The sequence below is a fragment of the Camelus dromedarius genome, chromosome 4 (genome assembly GCF_036321535.1).
Source record: "Camelus dromedarius isolate mCamDro1 chromosome 4, mCamDro1.pat, whole genome shotgun sequence".
In the NCBI taxonomy this organism is placed as follows: Eukaryota; Metazoa; Chordata; class Mammalia; order Artiodactyla; family Camelidae; genus Camelus; species Camelus dromedarius.
In genome coordinates, this window is record NC_087439.1 from 24452464 (window position 1) to 24475448 (window position 22985).

Below are 22985 nucleotides of genomic sequence, written 5' to 3' on the forward strand. Positions count from 1 at the left end.
GCAGAAAGCAGTGATCAGTTATTTACTTGTTTGTTTATCAGATCCTGTATCCTTTCCATCAAAGTTTTGAGACAGCCCATCACATTACTCTTAAATTTTAATTAAATACCCTAAGACCACCTGATGAATATTAGCTGGCACGCTAAAAGTATGCAAGTGCATACACGTCACTGTATCAGTTCACTTCAAACTGAAGTACATATCCATGCAGTTGACATGAACCCACAATAGATACAAGAATAATAAAATACAAAGTGAAGTACTTATTCTCAGTAAATATTATTAAAATATTATGACAAACTATACTTTTTTATTTTTAATGGATGGACTGATTGTCCAGCTTTTATTTAGATTCTATCCCGGATAACAAATAGTTAACATGAAATACAGTACAATTGTGGGACATTTTCTAGTCTATAATACTAACAGAGGAGTCTAGTAGGCTTTTCTATATGTGCTGTGCAACAGCTGATTGGAGACTTTCTGATTTTTTACTATATTTAAATTTCAGTGCAGAATGAAAGTCCAAGAACTGAGTGAACTTGTTCATATCTAAATATTCCAAGCCTGGTAAAACCGTTGTTCCGCTTGCTAAATGATGTTATAAGTATCGAGATTAGTTTCTTCTAAAATTACCAGTGCCAGGTGCATTCCATTTCTTACGTCATATAATATTCTGTTACCAGTGTTCACAGTTTAAAAGAAGGGTTTAAAGAATGTGTAGACAAAAATGAGTAAAGACATTTAAATGTGACAACTGTATCTACACAACCTGCATGGTAGATGCTGGAGAGCAGAATTATTTCTTAGTTTTAGTCTTGTCTTTGTTTTGCTTAGGTGGGGTAGGGTGAATGGGGGTAGGTATGTATAGCTCTGAATTAGCTATTGTCTCCATCATAAATAGATATAAAAGTTTAAACATATAAATCAGTTGCAAAACCAGTGTTACTGTATTTTGTTAGTTACACTTCTCATGCATAAAATCTCAGCCCTCAAGATGTCCCCATAAAATCCTTCACTAAACCTTTGTTTTAAAGTATTTGAAAGGACATCATTCCATGTGGGAATATTACGTACAGCCACTGATTCAACAGTAACTGAGAACTTATGTACAAAACATTCTTTACATATTGACAAATATTTCTAAAAAATGAATTGGTATTTTTTGTTGTTGAGTGTTTCATGAATGACCTTTACCTCTGTAGACATATGCAGTTTTCAGTTTTTTGGGTGAGACTTTCAAAATATTTTTTTAGAGTGTTCAATGTTAGCAGTGACATTTTTACAGTGATTTCAGAGCCTTGTAGTTTAGAATATTCTATTTGCTTTATTTCTAATTACTTATACCACCCTTGTTTTAAATACCGTGCAGATGTAATTGACAGTGATGATATACAATATGTATGAAATGAGCTTTTCTCTATCAGTGGTGTGTGTCATGCAAGATTCCATTGCAATATTTACAGTTAAACTAAACTTTTTAGAAGGAGCAAAATTGCATTTGTTTTGCAGATTTGCTCATCATTAAATGTGAAACATTTCACATTTGTCTTTTTGAGTAATTGGCTTTTTAAAATGATAAGGTGCTCTGAACACTTGTTATGTGGATAGGTCTGACGTTGTATCCCAGAAATCCATATGCCATACAGACAGAACAGAAGAAAGATATTCACAAGCATGTCACAGATTGGACTAAAGCAAGCCAAAAACCCAAGTGCCATGGCATTAACAATAGCACCAGATTTACTGTCACGATCACAATCTGTGCTGCATCACAGACAGAAGGAGAACTTTTGATAGGTAACACCTCAGTGTTTTTTAAATTTTTTTGGCAAATTATCATTTATCATTATATTTTTGCCTGCCATATAATATTATTACAATGATATAAAAATATAGGATAAGTTTAATAGGCCCAAACAAAAGGATGAACTTACTAGCCAGGCCAGGGAAGATTAGAGAGAGAGAGAGAGAGAGGGAAAGAGAGAGAGAAAGAGGCAGATAATTTGTTGTTTTATTACAGATCAAACTAAAGTTGGAAAAATAGAAAAGAGCTAAGGTACTGGTGAGGATTTTAGCTTCTTTGAATTCACAGAAGGAAATGGCTTATTAATGACAGAGAAAACAAAAGAATTACCCCTCTGAAGAACTTGAAAATTCTGATGTTTCCAAAATATGTGGTTTCCCAGGATAAAAACTCAGAGCTAATTTTATTTTCCAAATTGGAAGGGGGGTGGGTGGGGATATTTTGAGACATGAAATTGTCCAATCCTTTCGGGTCTGTGCACATTTCCCCATGATGCAGACATGAAGAGACCACAATTCTCAGGATGCCCCAATAGGTACTAAAAAAAGATTTACAAAATCACAGCTTGCAGCACAATCTCATGTTGGGCTGAATGAAGAAAAACTCTAGAAACACTGCACAGAGCTTTCTGACATCAAATAGAGACAAATCAGTCAATTGTTTTTCTTAATTGAAGGCCACTTTGGGACCTCATTGAAAAGAACGTTTCCACCCATCTCTTAGCTATCTACCTGGCTTGGAGACATTCTGGGGAACAGCCTCAGTGAGTTTTGTTTTCTTTCAGAAAAATGTATCCTAAGAATGTATCCTAGCCAGTTTTGTTAGCATAATTAAAAATATTAAAGCTAATTTCTCAAAGATATAAAAGGAGTCTTAAGAAAAACCAGAAAGAATTAATCAAGGGGAAGGTTATAGCTCAGTGGTAGAGTGCTTGCTTGGCATTCAAGAGGTCCTGGGTTTAATCCAGTACCTCCATTAAAATAAATAAATTAATAAACCTAATTACCACCCCCCCAATAAAATCATAAGAATTAATCAGCAAAATGCTAAACTATTCAAGGTATAGCTATGTGGATACAAAAGAATATTAATCCATTAATTAATTTGAAATTGAGTTGCCTGATATGAAAACATTTCTTTAAAGTAAATGTGGTATATTTTAAAGTAAATAAATAGGTTTCTATCCTTTTCAAACCTTAATTTTCACCAAAATTTGAATAAATGTTTGTATTCCTTAGTCTTGAAACCAATGAGTATCTGATTTCTAGTCTTGTGTCAGTTTGGAGGCCTGGGCACACTGATTTTCTCTCAACAGCCCACTTGCCAATGTCAGTCTTCCTTAAAGACTTCAGGATTATTTACTGTTAACCACTTCTAGCTCACATGCCTCATTTTCATGGATTTAGTACATGTCTTCTAATTTTCAAACTCTGTCAACTCAATTTTAACTTATTAATCACTACCCCAGGGGTAAATTATTGTGAGGATTACAAAGTAGCACAAAAGTTACTGCTTTCAAAAAAATATATTGCTTGTTGTTACTACAGGCAAGCAAGAAACAAGAAGAAAATCACCCAAAATAAAATATAACAAATTGCTTAAATTGCTTTAAAACAATGTATAATACATAATAGTGGTGAATTTATGTCCAGAAATCAAAGAAATGTATGAGTGAGATACCCAAACAGACCTGACAAGGAAAACTGGAGTTAAGAGATGTTGGAGGAAGAGAGAAAGAGAGAGGGAGTTTTATAAAACAAATTGTTCTATAAAATCACTCATTCTCTTTCACTGTTGCACTTCTGTGATAAGTATATAAAGCCAATATAAACAAGACAAACTCATCACCAGAGGAGTAGAACAACTACCCATACAAGATACGTGGGAGCAGCCCAGGAAACATGGTGACAGTGATACTATGATAGGAAGGTTTTAAGAAAAAGGAAAATACAAGGAGAGCCTTATTATTCAAAGCTTATTCAAGTGAGTGTATATTGGAATTTTTTCCAATTTAAGTAAATAATCCTTATACTCTTATTTTTTTTAAGTTTTGGAGTTGATGAGAATATGGTACAACTATTTATATTAAAGAGGTATTGAAAGGAAGGGGGTCCAGATTCAACATGGTGGCAGACCACCACAGGAGTAAACAGAGTGTGGAATAGATGGATGATTCTGTACATACAAAGTTGAAGGAAACATTATGAATGATTATCTACTGGGGACAAAGGAGATGGAGAAAATAAAAATGAAGGAGTTGTAGAACGGGAAATGATGAAGTGGATGATGGTAGGACTGGTAGAATTATGAACATCTGGAAGGTAAAAACTTTTAAGGGAACAAATTTTATTGAAGAAGTAAAATCTGATAGAAGCTTTAAGATCTGTGTAGAAAATGAATAAATTCGTTGACAGAAAGACATGGAAAACAAATTATAGACTAAAAGTTTTGATGAACATTACTTAATCTAATAGAAAAATCTATGTTATCTTCAGGAACATGTTTATCTCCCAAAGCATGGTATACTTATAATTTTCAAATAGGTATCTGATACAACATATGTGGCTTCCATTAGGTTTGCATTAGTTTATTACTGTTTCATTTAAACTGTCTTGTTCAGCTTAAATAAGATGTAAACAGGGGAAGGAGGGTATAGCTCAGTGGTAGAGTGCGTGCTCAATATGCATGAGGTCCTGGGTTCAATGCCAGTACCTCCATTAAAAAAATTAATTAACTAATTAAGTAAGATGTAAACTATAAAGTCATGATTGATGTATTAAAAAGTCAGCAAATATGTATAAGTTCTTACCATTTGGGTACAAACTAGGGATAGTTCTCAGAGAGGCTCTGGCACAAAGCAACTAAATAAGATGAGTGCCTCTTGAGCAACAGTATTAATGAAAATTGATGGATTGAATTGACTTTATAGATTTTTCTTAAAAAAGGTAACTAAGGGGACTCATGGTTGTGCTCTTAAAATAAATGAACATGTACTGCTGCTTAGGTAGTAGTAAGAACTTACACCTCATGTTCTTACATCCTAAGTTTTTACTTCTTAACTTCTCTCAAGTTCTCAAGAGACCAACTCTGTTGGTCTACACATGAAGTTTCTCAAAGATTACCTAAGATGAAACTCATATTACAACATGTACAACTTCTACTTGAAAACAATTTGTAGGTTAGATTTTTCTCTCATAGCAATGACTACAAAGTATGAAGATAATTTCTGTGAAGTCAAGGTAAATTTGAGAAAGATAGAAATATTTCTAGTTAAACAATGAGTACAGAGTACTTGCTAACCCCTTCAATTTACCAAACCCTTAGGCTTTCTCCACTATTTTCCAAATATGAATGTTGATATGGGGAAGTCTGAAGTCATCCTATTTCTGCTCTATTCAGTGACTTCATGTTTTGGAATGTCTATAGGACTTTTTTCTTTATCCATAAAGTCTGGTGATTTAGCAAAGGCATCTCTTAGTATTTAAATTCTATAGCATAATTCTCTAGAACACTTTTGCCTTATCCATGTAATTCATTTCTCTCTATTTTAGTGAAATCTTTGGCTGTCACATATTTGGATATTTTTATTTTATTAAAATTTTCTTTTGGGAGGTGCACCAGTGATGAGCATATTGTATCTCCTATGTTGTTTTCTCATATCTAGTCTACTACAAGTGAATGTACCTCAGTTAATAAATTTTCTAATTATTTAGTATTTTGATCACATCCTCACAGGTTTTATAATCTAATGTTTATTTTTAAAGTTTGTAATTCTAGTTTCAATGTCCTTTTTAATCTAAATATTTTCAGAAGAATGTTTTCTATTTTTTTATATGTGATTACTTTCAAAGGAAGAGATTCTTTTCAGGTATTCTGTTTGCTTTTAATTAATAATTATAGAACATCATGGTTTAGAAGTATGACTTTTAAATATTAAAAATAGAACTTCTGTGTGTATATATGAAGATAATGAAATCACTATTTGAAGAAATATTTGTACTCACATGTTTATTGCAGCATTATTCACAATAGTCAAGACATGGAAACTAACTGTCCATTGATAGATGAATGGGTAAAGAAATGTGATTTATATAGTATATATAATAATATGATGTGATATATCAAAAACAACGGAATATTATTCAGCCAGGAAAAAGAAGGAAATCCTGGCATTTGTGACAACATGTATGAACCTTGAGGGAATGTTAAGTGAGATAAGTGAAAAGGAAATACAGTACAATCTTACTTATGTGCACAATCTTAAAAAAGTCAAACTTGTAGACACAAAGAGTAGATTAGTGGTTTCCAGAGGCTCAGGGGTGAAAGAAAATAAGAAGATGTTGGTTAAAGGGTACAAACTTTTAGTTACAAGATGAATAAGTTCTGGGGATGTAATGTACAGCATGGTGACTATAGTCAACAGTACTGGACTGTATATGTAAAAGTTGCTGAGAGAGTAAATCTTAAATATTCTCACCAGACACAAAAAAAATACTAAATATGTGACTTGGTGGATATGTTAACTCACCTCCTTGTGATAATCATTTTGCAACATATGCGTACATCAAAATGTCATGTTGTACACCTTAAATTTACACAATATTATTTGTCAACTAAATCTCAATAAAGCTGAGTCAGAAAAAAATCTGAGAAAAAAGCAGGAGTACACATTAAAAAAGAAAAAGAAAAAAAGAAAAAAAAAAACAGTACAGTTCCACGTGTGCCACACACTTTTTGGTACTATTTTGTCAATATGAATTTGCATTCTTATTTCCAATCTCATTGTTCCCTTGGTTTTTGTCTCTTGCAAACAGTCTATTGGTATATTTCTGTTTTTTTTTAAACTCAGCCTAATAGTCTCCATGAACTAATGGAAAAATATAACTCATCATATTTTTTCAGATTATATTATGATTTTTGTTTTTGGTTTGAGGGGTTTGTTTTTTTGTTTGAAATATAGGTCATTTCTTTTTTTTATTTCATCTTTAGGAAATTAAGTTACTCTTCTTTTTTATTTTTATCCACTTGGTAGTTTGGAAATTCAAGTTCTATTTTTAATTATCGTTAACTCTACACTTTAACACTGGTATCCAAGTTATATATTTCATTTAGTTATTCAATGTTTATATCATCCATTGAGTGAGTCAAAACTCTTTAACATGTTTTTCCTCTCCCTACTGGAGAAGGAAAAAAAAATCCTGGGATAGTCTTCATACAGATATTAGTTTTTGTTGCTTTGTTGGGAATATGGCAGAAAAGCAGAATTAATGCTTCTATGCAGTCTACCCTTTTTATTATATCTCTCCAATAACTGATCTCCTTGTTCTTTTTCTGTCAGTATATCATCATACCTGTTCTACTATTTGCTACTTTACTGTGGTTTCATTTCTCTAATAATTTTCATTGTAACACTCAATTCTTATAAAACCTGGAAACTGTTACTTTATATTTTTGCTAAATTATTTGTTCTTTGACTGTCTTTGTTTATTCTTGTGTCCTTGTTTCAACAGGTCCAAGGTCCCATATTATTTCCCCTCAGGGTGTGGAATATTATGTGTGACGTTTTCTCCTATTTCCTGGAATAATTTTTCTTCTGATATGGGTTTTTTATACAACTTATGATTATTTTTTAATCTTTCCCCCATTCTTTTCTGAGGAAGTGAGAATGAGAGTTGCAGTGTCTGTGCACCATAGTCCCATGTGGCATGCTCTACTAATTAGTCTTCCTAGCATAGAAATGATTGCATTTAAACCTAAAGTATTTAGTCTGAAGAACACTGCAAATTTCTTCCTGGGCAATAGCTCTCTCTCTCTCTGTTCATTTTTAATCCACATAATGAATTTTTGCACTTCCTTATCTCTGAATTTATGCTCTTATTCGTTCCTTACTGAGAACTCTGGACAAGACCGCTAAAATCTCTTCCAGCCTGAAGCTATATGTATCAAATTCTGTGGCTATTTTTGAAAACATGTTTTTGGAATTATTTAATCCCATCTAAAAGTTGAGAATAGATAAAGAATTGTCTGATACCTAATTTCTTAGAACACTTTTCCCCTCAGTTTTGCTAATAGTCCTCAAATTGTTCCTGCCAAAGACAATTTCAAGTAAATTAAAAATTTTGCAGACATTACGTGGACTTTTAAAATACATCAGTAAATTGTATGTGGTTAAGTGTCTCCATTGTGTAGATTGCTAAAAAGAAAAAGAAATGACCTCTTTAAATACAGTGTTTACAACATTTAAATAGAATTTATATACAAGTGTAAAACAATCATATGTTGGTTTTTATAAGTTTGAAAAGAGAAGATTTGATCACTAAAATAATAGATAATATGTCCGTCCTAGAGCAAGAAATTTTCATGCTCTTTGGAGAGGAAGTGTTGTGGCTTGAATCAATCATTTTGAGATTTTTGTTGAGTTGGGATTATGGATAAAGGAGGAAGATACGTGTTTTCTTTAAATCTTGGTTTGAGATACGTATTACATACAGTATAAAATATTGTGATAATGACATTGTTTAATTACGAGGATTTGATTTGAAAGACACTGGTCTCTGACCCTTTCATTTTTTCCCAAATAAAGTGAAAGATGTACTGCCTGGTTATAAAACCCATTAAGGTGCCACCAATTGCTAGAAATTGCTTACTCTGAAGCAACTTCAGCTTAAGAGAATAGCCAGCCTATGTAAAGCATGTTCTTTGAAAATACAAGTCTAACACATTGACACATATATCACACACCCACACCTACCAATAGAAAAACAACAACAACAACAACAACCTCATTAAATTTAATGAGGCAAATGGTGCTATTTTTGATGGGACACTAATGAGAGAATCTTTTTTTTTTTTTTAACCAAATTAGAATCTTATTAATTTATGTCAGAAACAGAAGTGGAGACACAGTCATATTAGAAGTGTTAATTCCACAAGGGAATATCTCCAATGGTCCTTTAACTGGGCTTAACCACTTATATAATCAAACTTATTGAGCTTTATTTTAATGTTACCTGATTTAAGAGCATTTCTATATCATAGTATAAGTTTCTTAAAGACAAGAAATATGATTATTTACCTGTATATCCCCTAGTACAGGGAATGGTACTTTAGACATTACAAGGCACCCTTTCTTCTATTCTAGATCAAGAAATTCACTTTATTTCACTTTTACAGTTTTCATATTTAGAAAACAAATGAAACTGAGATATTGATTTTTTAAATTCAACCAAAAATCATCCTGAAACTAGTATTAACATGCATATTTTAGAAAGTAATGTATAAAAGCTGAAAATTAATGGAATTTTAATTTAAATGCATTATAGAAGCTTGCCATTTAAATTAAAAATTGTGGCGAATTCTTACAACATGGAATATTCTTTGTAACATGAAAAAAATCTGCTTTATTATTTGTTTTCGTAAGTCTGAAGACACATGTGATGTTTCATCACTTAGTGGACACATGCCCATAGACAAAAATTCATCTTTGGGACTAATGTAAAAATGTATTTACTGATTGACAGTCTACATGATTGTCTACTATACTATGTCTTTTTCTATGTCAGCATTTTCTAGTGTTCTGGACAGAATACTGTTATTCCATCTTGGAGAGGGAAAACACATGAAATATGTGATTGTTCATTCAACAAATATTTAATTGAGCATCTTTTTTGTGCCTAGTTATGGTATATATGGGGTGTGTGTATGTGTACACCTAACATTAGGATGGGTACTAAGAAACTCCAGTTAACAAACAGAAAAAGAGTCCACTCTGATGGAGTTTGCATTCTAGTTTGGTGAGGATGGAAATAGGTACAACAATAAGATAAAACAAAATATATAGTATTTTGATATTGCTATGGCAACTAGAAAATTAAAGTAGAAAGAATAGTTTAGAAATTTAAAGAGGATGGCCAGAGGAGGCATTAGAAAAATGATACGTGAGTAAAATCTGAGGGAAGTAAGGGTTAATTAAGGTTAGGGTTCGGTTTTGTTGCTCACTGATTTATATGGGCATGATGGCTTCAGTCACAGTGATCGTGAAAGTGAGAATAGAGTAGGAAAGCCTCTAATGGTTAAATACCTTTTAAAACTATGTATTTTAAAGAGCATGATATGATTCATATTTTAAGAACCACAGCCTTTAATTCTGTATTTATTAAAATTAAAAGAAAATGCTTGTCTAAATATAATCTAGGATAATTATTAACTAGCTGCATGAAGATAATAAGTTAATCAATTTCTTTTCTGCCAAAACCAACCAACCAAACAAAAATACCCCAAGATTACTCATTTCTGTATATTGACATTGTCTCCCTATTATAGTTATCACATTGATTACAGTTGTTTATGTGTTTATCTCTTATTATTCTATGAATTTATTGAATATAAAGTTATGGGTTTATTGAACATATTGAGTTTACTGAATTCATCTTTTCATCCTTCACACAAAGGCAGAGCAATGCTCTGCACTCACTCATTATAACTCTTGGATAAATTGATTCAACACTCAACAAATATTTATTGAGATACTACTTTAAGAACTGGAGATACACTGGTGACTAAGACAGAAAAGAAATTTTCTGAGCTCACGGATTTTACTCATTAGTAGAAAATAGTTGATAATTGAGTAAGTAAAAACATTTGTCAAATAAAATATATTCTGAGAAAAATAAAGTGGGAAAAGGAGATATAAGATGATAGAGAGTAGTAATATGGTTACTGTTTTGGAAAGGGTGATTAAGGAAGACCTCTCTGAGCTAGTGATGTTGCAGCAGAGCCTTGAATGAAGGGAAGGAGCTGAGCTTTTCTAGGAGAGGGAACCAAAAGTTCAAAGGCTTGGTGGCCACAGTTAGAAAGCTAATACAGCCGAATCAGAGTAAGAGGTGAAGTGGGAGGGGGGAGAGGTCAACCGGATAGGCAATGTTCAATCATATAATGAGGAAGAATATAGTATGTGTATGTAGGACTGAACTATTATGCTGGACACCAGAAATTGACACAGCATTGTAAACTGACTATACTTCAATTAAAAAACAAAACAAAACAAAGAAAAAAACCCTTGGACACTGTGATAAAGAGTTTGTTTCAACCATTTGGGTATTTTAAGCAGGGAAGTGACATAATCTTATTAACATTTTTTGATGGTTACTCTGTCAGCTGTGTAATGAACTTGCGTGTAGAGGGTGAAGACTGGAAGCAAGGAGGCCACTTAGAAGGCTCTTGTTATATAGATAAGAGGTAGCTCCTGTTTTGATCTAGCGTGGTAGAAACAGACATGATTAGAGATGAAATAGAAATGGATTAACTATGATAGTACAAAGGGAAATGCTTTGAAAACATCTTGTTGGACTTTGCAAGCACGTGCTTTTAAGTAGCTGTAGTGATGTAAAATATGGCAGTATTTGAATTTTATCACTGAGGTGTTTGGCAGCTTCTAGTACAAGTTCTAGATAATGGAGCAAAATATTAGCTGGAATCTACCTCAAGGATTGGCTGATAAGGATGAGTACTACCTTTTATTAAGTTTCTTATGGGAATTTATTTTACCTAGTACTATTACCTAGTAATTTATTGCTCCTTTAAATTAACATCCTTTTGCCTGGATGCTTCTAAGAATTTTCTCTTTCTCTTTAGATTTCAACTGTATAATTATGATATAATAAGGGTAATTGTCTTTGGGTTTGTGATGATTCTTGAATTTATGGCTTGATGTATTTAAGCAGCTTTGGGAAATTTTCAGTCATTAGCTTTATTTATTTATTTGTTTATTAAAGCATAGTTGATTTACAATATTGTATTAGTCTCAGGTGTACAAAATAGGGATTCAAAATTTTTATAGATTATACTCCATTTAAAGTTATTATAAAATATTGACTATGTTTCTGGTGCTGTACAATATATCCTTGTATCTTCTTTATTTTATACATAGTAGTTTGTGTCTCTTAATCTCCTACACCTAGCTTGCCCCTCCCCCAGTCCCTCTACCCATTGGTAACTAGTTAGTTTTCTATATCTGTGAGTCTGTTTCTGTTATATTCTTTTGTTTGTTTCATCATTTAAATTCCACATATTTGATAATATGCAGTGTTGTCTTTCTCTGTCTGACTTATTTCACTAAACATAATACCCTCCTGGTCCATCCATGTTGTTGCAAATGGCAAAATGTTCTTTTTTTACTCAGTCATTGGCATTAAATGCAGCCTTTTCCTATTCACTCGCTCCTCTCTTTCTGGACTCCAAGTACATATCTCTAGGACCTTTTTTATATCTTTTTTAAATGGTATTTTCAGTATTTTCCATTCTTTTATTTTCTGTGCTTCAGTCTGCATATTTTATTCTGACTTAATTTCAGTTGATTTTTCTCTCTATATTTAACCTGCTAGAAATCTATCTTAATTTCTTATTATATTTAGTATCTTAATATATCCTAATTATATTTTTCAGTTCTAAAATTCATACATTCTATTGATCATTTCTATTGATCATTTCCAGTTTTCTGCTAAAAGTTTTAATTTGTAATTTATTTTTTGAATATATTATATAATGTCACACAACTAGATTATCTAAATTTATTGTAGGTCTATTTTCATCACGTTTTCTATTTGTTGTCAATCATCTATTGTAAACCCACTTTTCAAATCAAGCACAGGATATTGTTTATAAAAAATTATGGAGATAATTTAAGAATCTAGATGGTGATATTTTCTTTCAGAGGAAATTTATTTTTTATTTATGGCAGGAGCTTTAGTCTAGGAGCAGATCACTTTAACCTAAGCAGTGATAGCTTCAGTTCCTTTCTATCTTGGTAGAAAGTGAACTGAAGTTTTGTTCCCCAAGCCTATGAGACTACCGTAAACTCTGATGGGCTTCTCAGTCTATCACCTATACTTTTTAAATGGAGAATGTCTGAGGAGAAGAAACAAGATCACATTCTGAGCTCACTTCTCTGAGCTTCTATTCTCTTCAAGATCTTAGTTCATAACTTTTCTGTGCCTTGTTGGCTCTTCGGTGTCTTCAAGAAGTAGTATTTGTGTGTGTATGTGTGTGTGTGTGTGTGTCTGTGTGTCTGATTCCCTGGTAAAAGTTAATCTGAAGCCAGTCAGCCATTGCCTGTAACTTGTTTAATGAAAAGAAAAAATAATGACAGTAGAATATAAAGCAATTTTTAGGGGAATATTTATTATCCTATTATATATTTAGAAATGAAAATATAAGTAAATAATAAAATGAAGATTAAAAAACTTTAAATTTATAAAAATCAAAATAACCAAAGAAAGTGCAATTTAGAACTTAAGGTAAAAAAAAATAATGATGAAGTAAACCACGAATAAAGTAGATTTTATCAATAAAACTAAAAGCTGGTCCCTTAAAAAGAAACAATAATAAATTTGAACTAAAATTATAATTATATGCAAAAAGAGAAAAGACATTATGTTAGAAATAATAAAAATTATGTTAGAAAATGAATAAGGAATAATTTACAAGAAAATTTGCATAAAATGTGGTTAATACTCTAAAAACCTAGATGAAATGAATTATTTTTTAGGAAAATTTAAATCTACAACCTTAACTCAAGAAATAGAAGAGTTAAAGAGAAAAATTATCATAGAAGAATTTTTAAAGTAATAAAATACCTACATCTGAAAAGGCATCAGGAACAAACACTTTTTATAGATGCATTTCACCAAAAGTTCAAAGACAAAGAAATCCCCATGTTATATAAACTTTTTCGCATAGATATATGAAATCTTCTCAGTGTATTTTTTAAGACTAGCAGAACTTGGGAAAAAACAAAACAAAACAGGGAGAGCTCCAACTGAAACTAACTGAAGGTCAATCATAATGATAAATAAGATAGTTAAGACTTCTAAATATAATATTAGCAATCAAAGCTTATTAACCAAGTGAAATATTTATCCCAAGAGTGAGTATCTCCAAAATGAGGAATTCTGTTTTTGAACATTCTTACTATAACTCACTAAAGGAAAAAAATATATGATATCTCATTCAATATTAAAAAAATCCTTTTAATAAAATTCAATACCTGCTTAAAAAATAGTGTGCCAGCAATAGAAATAAATTTCTTTTGCAAAAAAAAGATTGACATTTATCAGAACATACAAAATTAAAAGCTTCTGTGTGACTAAAGATGCTATGAATGAAGTAAAAGAAAATGTTGCCAATAAAAAATACATTTGCAAGGACAAATATAGGGAGAACACCTCCAAATGAATAAAAAAGAGAAGTGTGCCAAGAGATAGTTGAGAAGAAAAAATTGTAAAAAAACCTAAAAATTCCTAATAAACTTACAGAAAATATGTTTAATTTCACTGAGTCAGAGAGCAGCCTTCAATGGAATATCATTTTCACTCATCAGATTTATAACTATTTAAAAGATTGATAATGTTTAGTTTTGAAAGACTGTTGCACAAATCATTCTCATTCATTGTTAGTGTAATTGAAATTTTAGAGTAGAATCTGGCAGAATTTATTAAAATCGTCTATCACCTTTGATCTTATTCTTCCACTGTAAAACATCTATCATACACTTGGCACTTGTGAAAATAGGGTATGTACAAGGTGTTGGTTGTAGTTTTGGCTTTTTGTAATGGAGAATAATTTTATTAAATATCTATCTATAGGAAGGTACTAAATCAATTCAGATATGTTGGTAAAGGTGTATGGGAAAACTAAGCAGTGGTTAGAAACAATGGAATGCTAATGTGGGAATCACTTTTTATCTGTTAGTACCAGGAAAAGAAATCTCAGAGTAGCTAAAGTGAAAGAAGAATTCAGCCCAGGAGGAAACATTACGGCGTTGTATAGAAGAATAGCAAAGCTGACTGAGAAGGAATAAAGGAATCAGGAGACAGCCAAGAACAGAGATTATTCATGAACAGAGGGTTAACTTGCCTTTAGATGCTGAGATTTCAGATATGAGGGAGATAATTGTCATAGGGCCAATAAATCACTTTCTGTAAAGCAACTACTTTTTAAAAAGAATATTACACTCAGTAATTTAATTCTTAATTCATTTTGTTCCAGATCCCCCATTTCATGGGGGCACGGGGTGGGAGTATTAAAAAAAAAAAAACAACAAAAGTACTATACTGGCCAAGTTCAGGTAACTCAGTCTTCTTAGATGTAACGTCTTCATGAGTCTGCCTTCTCGGGTCTCCTTTCCAAGATGGCAGCTAGGTGAAATGAGATGTTTACTAACCTCACAACAAATGGCAAATGAGAGAAAGTCTCGACTTCTCTTGTCTATCATCTATTCACTCAATAAATACTTATGGAATATCTATTATGTGCCAAACCTTATACAAGATCCTGGGGACACTGTAGTGATTACAGAGGCAAAAATCCCTGCCCTCCTGGAGTTTATGTTCTAGGGAGAGGCATTTCTGGTCTCCACTTTGTTGTGGTTGGTCTGGTTTCCACCCTGCTCTTCTCTGTCTTCTGCTGTTTTGTTAAACCTGCCTGTTTTTTTTTTGTTGTTGTTGTATATTTGCTTTGTTTTGTGACTGGCGTCAAGTTGCCACAGCGCCAAAATTTGTGATTCCTGCTGTTTGCTAGAACTCTGAGGTCCCTTCTTTTTTTAGTCTCATCCTGGCCTCATGTTGGAGATTTTAGCACATCTGTATCTGCTCACAGGGGCACAGGGACACACGGGGTCCCCACGAAGCTGTGTGCAAGCTCTGGGGTTGAGGTGATGCTCTCGGGGGCCTGGTCATAAACACTGCTCCTGCCCTTGCTGCCCTGCCAGCCACTTCTCCACCACCCTCCAACCACCACACACTGGAAACCTAGCCCCAAATCCTCTCACCTCTAACCTACCTATAGACAGGAGTCTGAACCCACTTGCTCTCTTCTCAGGAACCCCGAAGGCATCTTCACTCTGATCGTGATTCTGCAAAATCTTCATAAGTTGAGGTGTTCCTTTCATTGTTTGCTTGTTTAAAGTTGCTGTGGTGGTGACTCCTCTTTTGAAAAATTTAGCGTAAGTGGTAGTGTAAGAGTGTGTGCCTGAGTAAGCAGAAGAAATAGAGCCTGGGACTCCGGTCTTAAGTCAGGTGTCTTTATAGCTTCTTACACAGGAACTGATTCCTGCAGCCCCCAGGGTTATGATCATTAATTCTGTCATATTTTCCAGCTGCAGTTCATAATTTATCAGTTCGTAATCCTCATACATGTGGACTGTGGAGGGACTCCACACGTGTTTATGCATGTATGTAAATAGATAAGAAAACTTTCCCCTTTCTCCTCCCCATGTATTTGACGTGCTTTTGTGCTCTTTCACAAAATAAGCTAGAAATACTTAAGGGAGGAGAGGTGGGGTGGTGGTTACAAGGCTATCTTGTTCTTGGCTTGTTTGTACTCAACATGGGTAATTATAATAGTAGTTAATCCTCTTAAGCAGGCACTTTTTCATGGGATTTTCATGGATTACATTCAGTTGTCACCACAATCCTATGAGGTTGCTACTCTTTTTATCCTCATTTTACAGGTGAGACTGAAGCACAGTGGGTGAAGTGAGTTGGGCAGGACTCGAGCTATACTGTCTCAAACTATCTACTTGAAACTATAGGCTCTCATTTTGTTAGCCATCATCAAGTTGCAAAAGAAACTAAAGCCATACTCCAAATTTTTGAAAATGGGATATGATATATCCAAATGATGAAATATTACATGATCACTAAAAAGCTATGTATGAAGAATTTACAGTAACTTGGGAAATCAATTTTTGGAGAAAGGTAAAGACCTGGGTCCAAAATTAGATGAATGTTTTTGCAGCTACTGGTGTGGAGGGATTTTTATCTGCTTTAATCAAGAACAAGAAACTCAGACCAATAGAAATGGTACACTTTGGGTGTTAATTCTACATTTTATTATCAGAAAATGAGCTTGGCTTTGGATTAGATTACTTTAGTAGTACCTGTTAGCTTGGAGTCATTTACAGGGACTGTGTCCTGTAGGAAATGCTTACGCAGGCCAGGTGGTAAGAACAGGAGAACTAATAGTCGTGGGCTGCTTGGTTCCATGAGCATAGAGGTCGCTGGCCTGGTGCTAAGCATTGCTAGGAAAAGCGTTCCCCATCTATTTATTCTGAGCTTTTTCTTTCTTTGGAGTCATAGATATGTTTGCCCTCAAGTTTATTTCTATTCTTCTTTCAAAATTCTGTTTCAAATACCTAGGACTAAAACAAAAAATCTACTAAGAGATAGACAAAATCTTAAACTAGAGAGATATACTTTATTTCTGAAGAGGAAGTCTTACTATTTGTACATTCTTCACTTTGCAAATTAATATACAATCCTATCAAAATCCCAGTGGGATATTCCGAGGAAAGAAAAAACAAGTTAAATTCATTTGAAAGGTTTAGATTCAAGACTATTCCAAAAAAAACAATAAAAGGAAAACAGAGGGAAAATGTGCCATGTGGAATACAGGGAAAAATCTAAAATAAGAATAAAGGTTGAAATAGCATACATTCAGAGAGAAATCGCGTAACTGTGTGGACAGCCCACAAAAAGACCATGGCTACCGTACGATAATAGGAGAGTTGCAAACCAATCAGGAGAGAAAAGTTTAATCAATAAATGGTGCTAGATAACACGTTATTAGGAAAAAAATTTGGATATTAGATTCTCATATACCCATAAAACAAATCTAAGAAGAATTAAGTATACAAAAGTTTAAAAAAACGTAACTAATAGTGGAAAATATATGACTCACAATCTGACATCTGGATGGATGGATAAGAGTTTTCTAAGAATTAAAATATTAATTAGAAAAAAATCACAGAGGAACAATACCTAACTTTTACAATGTAAAATTATAACTTGTACTTTTATATATAAAGAATTTAATTAGGAGTGCCATTCAAAATAAATTGGGGAGAATATTTGTAGCAATTATCACCAAGGTGTAATAAACTTATTAAAGTTCTTTTTCAATAAATCTTAAAGATCCTGCAATTGAAAAATGTAAAAGGATACTTAGCAACAGATTTTAATTTAAAAAAATGACTAATGATAAAAGAGATGCAAACTAAACAAAAATGTATTTTGTACAAAATTTGCTAACCATTCAATATTTTATTATTTCAGAAAAAAATATGTATTGAAACAGTCTCATTCCTAAATTTTAAAGAGATAATACAACTTAGAATAATGTTTCTAGAAAATAATTGGGAATGCATTTCAGCAGCCTTCCAAAATTTTATTATTTGATGTAGTAATTCTCTAAGAATCTCTTCTAAGAAAAACAAATCAGAAATTTTAACAAAAATCACATTTATGCAACATGGCTTCATTAGTCATGAAAAAAAGTGGAAACAACTAAATTATAGGAAAACAGATATTTTATGATAAATCGCTATGACAGAATGCTATATTGCCATTAAACTGATGCTCTCAAAGGCTAATGTCATGGAAAAACCCTCATAATATAACATTAAAAAATTAAAACAGGATACAATATTAGTACTATATATAATTTGACCTATATATGACATATAATATGTATTAAAAAGTCTGAAAGGAAATACATTAAATATTAAGAGGGCTGTCTTAGAGTAGTGTGATTAAGAGGTGGGCTTTAATTTTCGTTTTAATTATTTGTGATTTTGCTTATTTTTAAAGTGTTCATATGCTGTATTTATAATCAGAAATCATTTATTTTAATGTATTTTCTCAGTCAAAATAATATACTAATATCTGAATAATTATACAAAAAGATAATTCTTCCATTTAACTGCTTATAAAACGTCATCTAAAATAGTAACCTGATCATTAAAATTCCAATCCTGAGACAGCAGGTTTAGGGAATTTGTTATCTAAAGAGGCTTCTCAGTGCTCCTAGAATCACACCACATGGCAATTGACAATACTGCCAATATAAGTTTTAAGGTCAGGTCAGTGTATGGCTGAAGTCTCACTTATGGGAAGTGCAGTTCATCAATATGTAAAGAGATTACCAAACTTTCTCCAATGTAGTGGCAGTTTTAGTATATAGTCATGATAGTGGGTTATGTAGAAAAGAGTCAGTTTACTCATATTTTGAGCTTGGGAATTTTGGAAAAGAATGTCGTGGGGAGAGAATGGAACACAGAAAAGGGAAAAACGTGTGATCTCAGAGCAACAGTCACCAGGAATCACAGTTGGAGATGGCCTGGAAGAATCAGGATAGCGGGGGTGGAAGTTTATTGGCTATCTGAAATATACCAGGTCCATTTTGTCGGCCTTCTGCCATCATATTGTCTGGCTTACATTACAAGAACACTTAATCCCACCCGGAACATAAGTCTCGGGTAATTTGGGTGCATAAAGGATGAGTAAGTTTTACTATATTTTAGTTATCATAGTGGCGAGGGTTCTCTGAAAGCCTTGATGTAGTCTGAGCCTCTGCCGAAATTTACCAAGAAGTCTTTGGAGTTTGCTTTCAAATCCTGCCATTGTGGCCCCTTTGAGAACACGGACTTTCTGTGATTTTCCTCAAGATGGCATATCAGGTATCTGCCTGACATCATGGGAGCAAAAGGGCATCTGTTGATGGCAAGGAGAAGGCCGTGGAGTCCTATTCTCTGATAATGTTTATTCCACATCTGTGATTTGTGTCCTACAAGGCTCCTGGGACTTAAACCACATGTGCTGTATTTGCATTAATGGGAACTTGAGAAGGAGAGGCCATAACACTATTAAAATGTTTAGCTTTCGCTCTCCCATCACACAGACACATGCTAATAACTACTCCCAGACCTTGTATCATGGCGCTGCAGGATGCAGCGTGGAGTGCACTCATTGTTTCGATACAAGGGACTTAAAAACAAATAGCTGCCATCTCCGCCTCTGATAGTTTGCCAGGCTTTTAACTTGTTCGGTTTTTCCCTCTTCAGATCATGGTGAGGTATCTCAAATGTATTCCAAACAGCACATTACCCCCAAGTCTTTGTTTCTTTTTTCATGAAGAAACTAATGCTTTAAGGTATATTTAGAAAAGCCAGGGTTTAAGCCAAATTCCAAAGAACCACATCCTAATTCTACTTTCAAACAGCAGGAAATGACTTATCAGAGCAGAATCCCCCGCACAGGGTTATTGATCATCCAGGCCTAACTGTCAAAAATGTGACAAATATACTGGAGCCTTTCCATAAGGTTAAATATCTAACTGTTAAATTATATATGGAAACGTTTTGAAGCGTCTTATAAACCAGAAGAAGGAGAGAAAGCCAAGAAGCAGGACTTGAAGATTGTTCTTCATTATTCCCTAGGCCAGTATTTTTCAAATTGCATTCAAGACACTTTAGTGGGACATGAAATCAATTTAGTGAGTTGGGACCTTATTTTTTAATGAAATTAATTAAAGAAAGAATAGAGCAGAACAAAAATATCAGACTACATTACATATAGTAAAGAGAAGTATTATTTCATGAAACTTGTTTCAATTTTGTAAGTTATACATATATGTATACACATACATATACACACACATATATTCACAGTATATATATATACACAGTATATATATATATTGAATATTATATATGGAATAATAGATGAATAGATGGAAAGAAAAAAAGAAAGAAAGAAAGAAAGAAAGAAAGAAAGAAAGAAAGAAAGAAAGAAAGAAAGAAAGAAAGAAAGAAAGAAAGAAAAGAAAGAATGTGTGTGTATCTCAGAAAGAGAAAAAGAGAAAGAATGAGTGAAGGAAGAGGTACCAATTGCCACTGTAAAGTAAATTTCTTACCATGGATCATGTAAAAAAAAGTTTGTAGCAAATTACAAGATAGTGGTTCTAATGATGGGAAAATGTTCTCCTTAATGTCCTGCTCCTCAGGATTTTAGAGAATGATGAATCTCAAAGTAGTTCATAGTGAATCACAAAAACTGAGGGAGCAACTCACTGTATTGATGATATTTAGATATAACTTATTCAGGGATAGGGACTATTTCTTAGATTAAGAATAGCATAGTTAATGGCAACAGAACCATCTTGGTGAAGCAGGCAAAAAACTATAGTTGAGACAGGTGCTAGGGGAAAGTTTGAGCTGACAATATTGGAAGGAAGTGTGTCTGCTGGACAGAATACAGAACCAAAAACTAAGACAACAGAATACAGTCCAAGCTGTTAGAGTCAGAGTGTGAGTTCCAACCTGAAATAACAAGAATATTTAATAGGCCAATTGAATAATCAATGAATACACAGAAATGGCTCATTTTCGGATACTCAGGACCATCTGCCTTGAATGCAAGTATGGATTATTGTTTGATTACATGTCTAGTAATTTAGGTGGATGAGGCAGATGGAAGGTGGAGTTAAGAAAGGTGGGGGGGCAGTGAGGATCAGGGAGATGCTCAGCAGAGCCCCAGTTCCTGAAAGGGATACTGGCAAAAAGCACTCCTGCCAGCTGAGAGGATCTGGTGCACAGTGTAAGCCACCAGAATAGGGAATCAGAAGCCAAGAAACAAGATAAAAGTATAGCTACAGAACTGAGTTTTAGCAAATACAGGATACTGAAAACCTCGTGCATTCTAAGCTCTCAGAGTCTGAGATCATGTCAAGCCACCTTAGAGTGAGCTAAAGGTCTGAATCCAAACGCAAGGCATCTCGAAAACCTAGCATCTAAAATCAAAGGCAGAAAAGCAAGCTGCTTCTGAGCTCTATGGGAAGGAGGGACAGAAGGCTGAAAACTATCATCAGCCTTAGAAAGCCCAGGAAGGAGACCATGGAAGAGGCACTTTGCATCTTTTCAGAAGAGCTGCATTGTTACAACCTTAGAAGACAGCCTCATGTTGACAGAGAAGTTGCAATACAGATCCAGCTTTTAGGGGATGTCCCCACTCCTCTGATCCTATGATATGGTTCTGTACTGTTTTCCTCTTGCCTGATATACCAGATCAAACTTATGATTTCTAAATTTTAAGGCCTTTTGTTACCTAATACTACAGCTCTGCAGTATTAACCTAAGTCAACTGAGCTACCATTCATTCCATAACCCTTTACCGAGGGCCTGTGGTGCTTGGCTATCTGCTGGGGACACATGGTCTTTGTCATCAGGGAACGTAAGGTGTAGCAAGGGTTGATCAAGAAATTAGATCTGTGAAATAGCATGGTGGAGTAGGTACAGGCTACCAGAGGGACACTTCCTTTTTGACCTCCAGGGGTTAGAAGAGCCTTTCCTAAATAAGTGATGTCTGAGTAGCTTCCTGAATGAAGAGGAGGTGTTTGTGAAAACCCAAGAGGCAATCAACAACTCAGTCAATCAATCAAATAATAACAACCACAACAGGTTTAAGGACTTACTATGTGACAGATACTTTGCTAAATCCTTTTCCTGAATTATATTTTATGTAACCTGCACAATGGTTCTGTGAGGTAAGTATTGTTATTTTCCTCAGGTAATATGTGAGGATATTGAAACACAAAGATTCTAAGCAACTTGCTCAAAGTTATGCAGTGAAAAGTAGAGGACTTGAAGAGAAAAGGCTAGAGACAGAGAGAAATTATGAAGTTCTTGGCAATCCATATTAAAGAAACTGGGTTTTATCTTGAGGACAATATAGAGATCCACTAGGTGACTTTCAAATGACAGGTGACAGACATGGATTTGGATAGATCATCTGTCTGTGTTTTGAGTGGCAGGTTTCAATTCAGAGTAACTTGCAAATCATGTGTGGAACTCGATAAACAAAGAGAATCCAAGGCCCTACTCCAAAGGCCTGATTCTTAGATCCCTGTGAGTGTGAGAAGCTGTACTTCTTATAAAAGATCTTGAAGGACAATTCTGCATTAGCCAGATTAGGAATTCACCAATGAGTGGATGTAGAGATTGGACTCTAACAACACAAATTGGCAGTAGGCAGATCAGACGGGGAGTTAACAGTGGCTTGAACTGAGATAGATACCAAGAAAGATGTCTGAACTTGAGAAAGAAATTAAGGACTTTTCAGTTCATAATTCTGATTTTAAAAAACAACTAAGTAGGTAATGTCATTCAGGAGTGGTGTGAGAAGAATCATGGCTTACAAGAGAATACTGACAAACACCCTCATTTAAGGGATGAGGAGAACAGCCCACAAAGAGGACTTAGCAACAGCTTCTTCATGTTCTCTAGAGACGCCATGTTCTATCCTGCCTCTGAGCCATAGTACAAGGGGCTCCTCTCACCTGCATTTCT

At 33.8% G+C, this 22985-nt stretch overlaps 1 protein-coding gene across 5 annotated transcripts in view; it reads left to right on the top strand.

Moving 5' to 3' along the window:
• ARHGAP15 (Rho GTPase activating protein 15) overlaps nucleotides 1-22985 on the top strand; it is a 575316-nt gene that overhangs the window by 258486 nt on the left and 293845 nt on the right. The window lies entirely within an intron of this gene.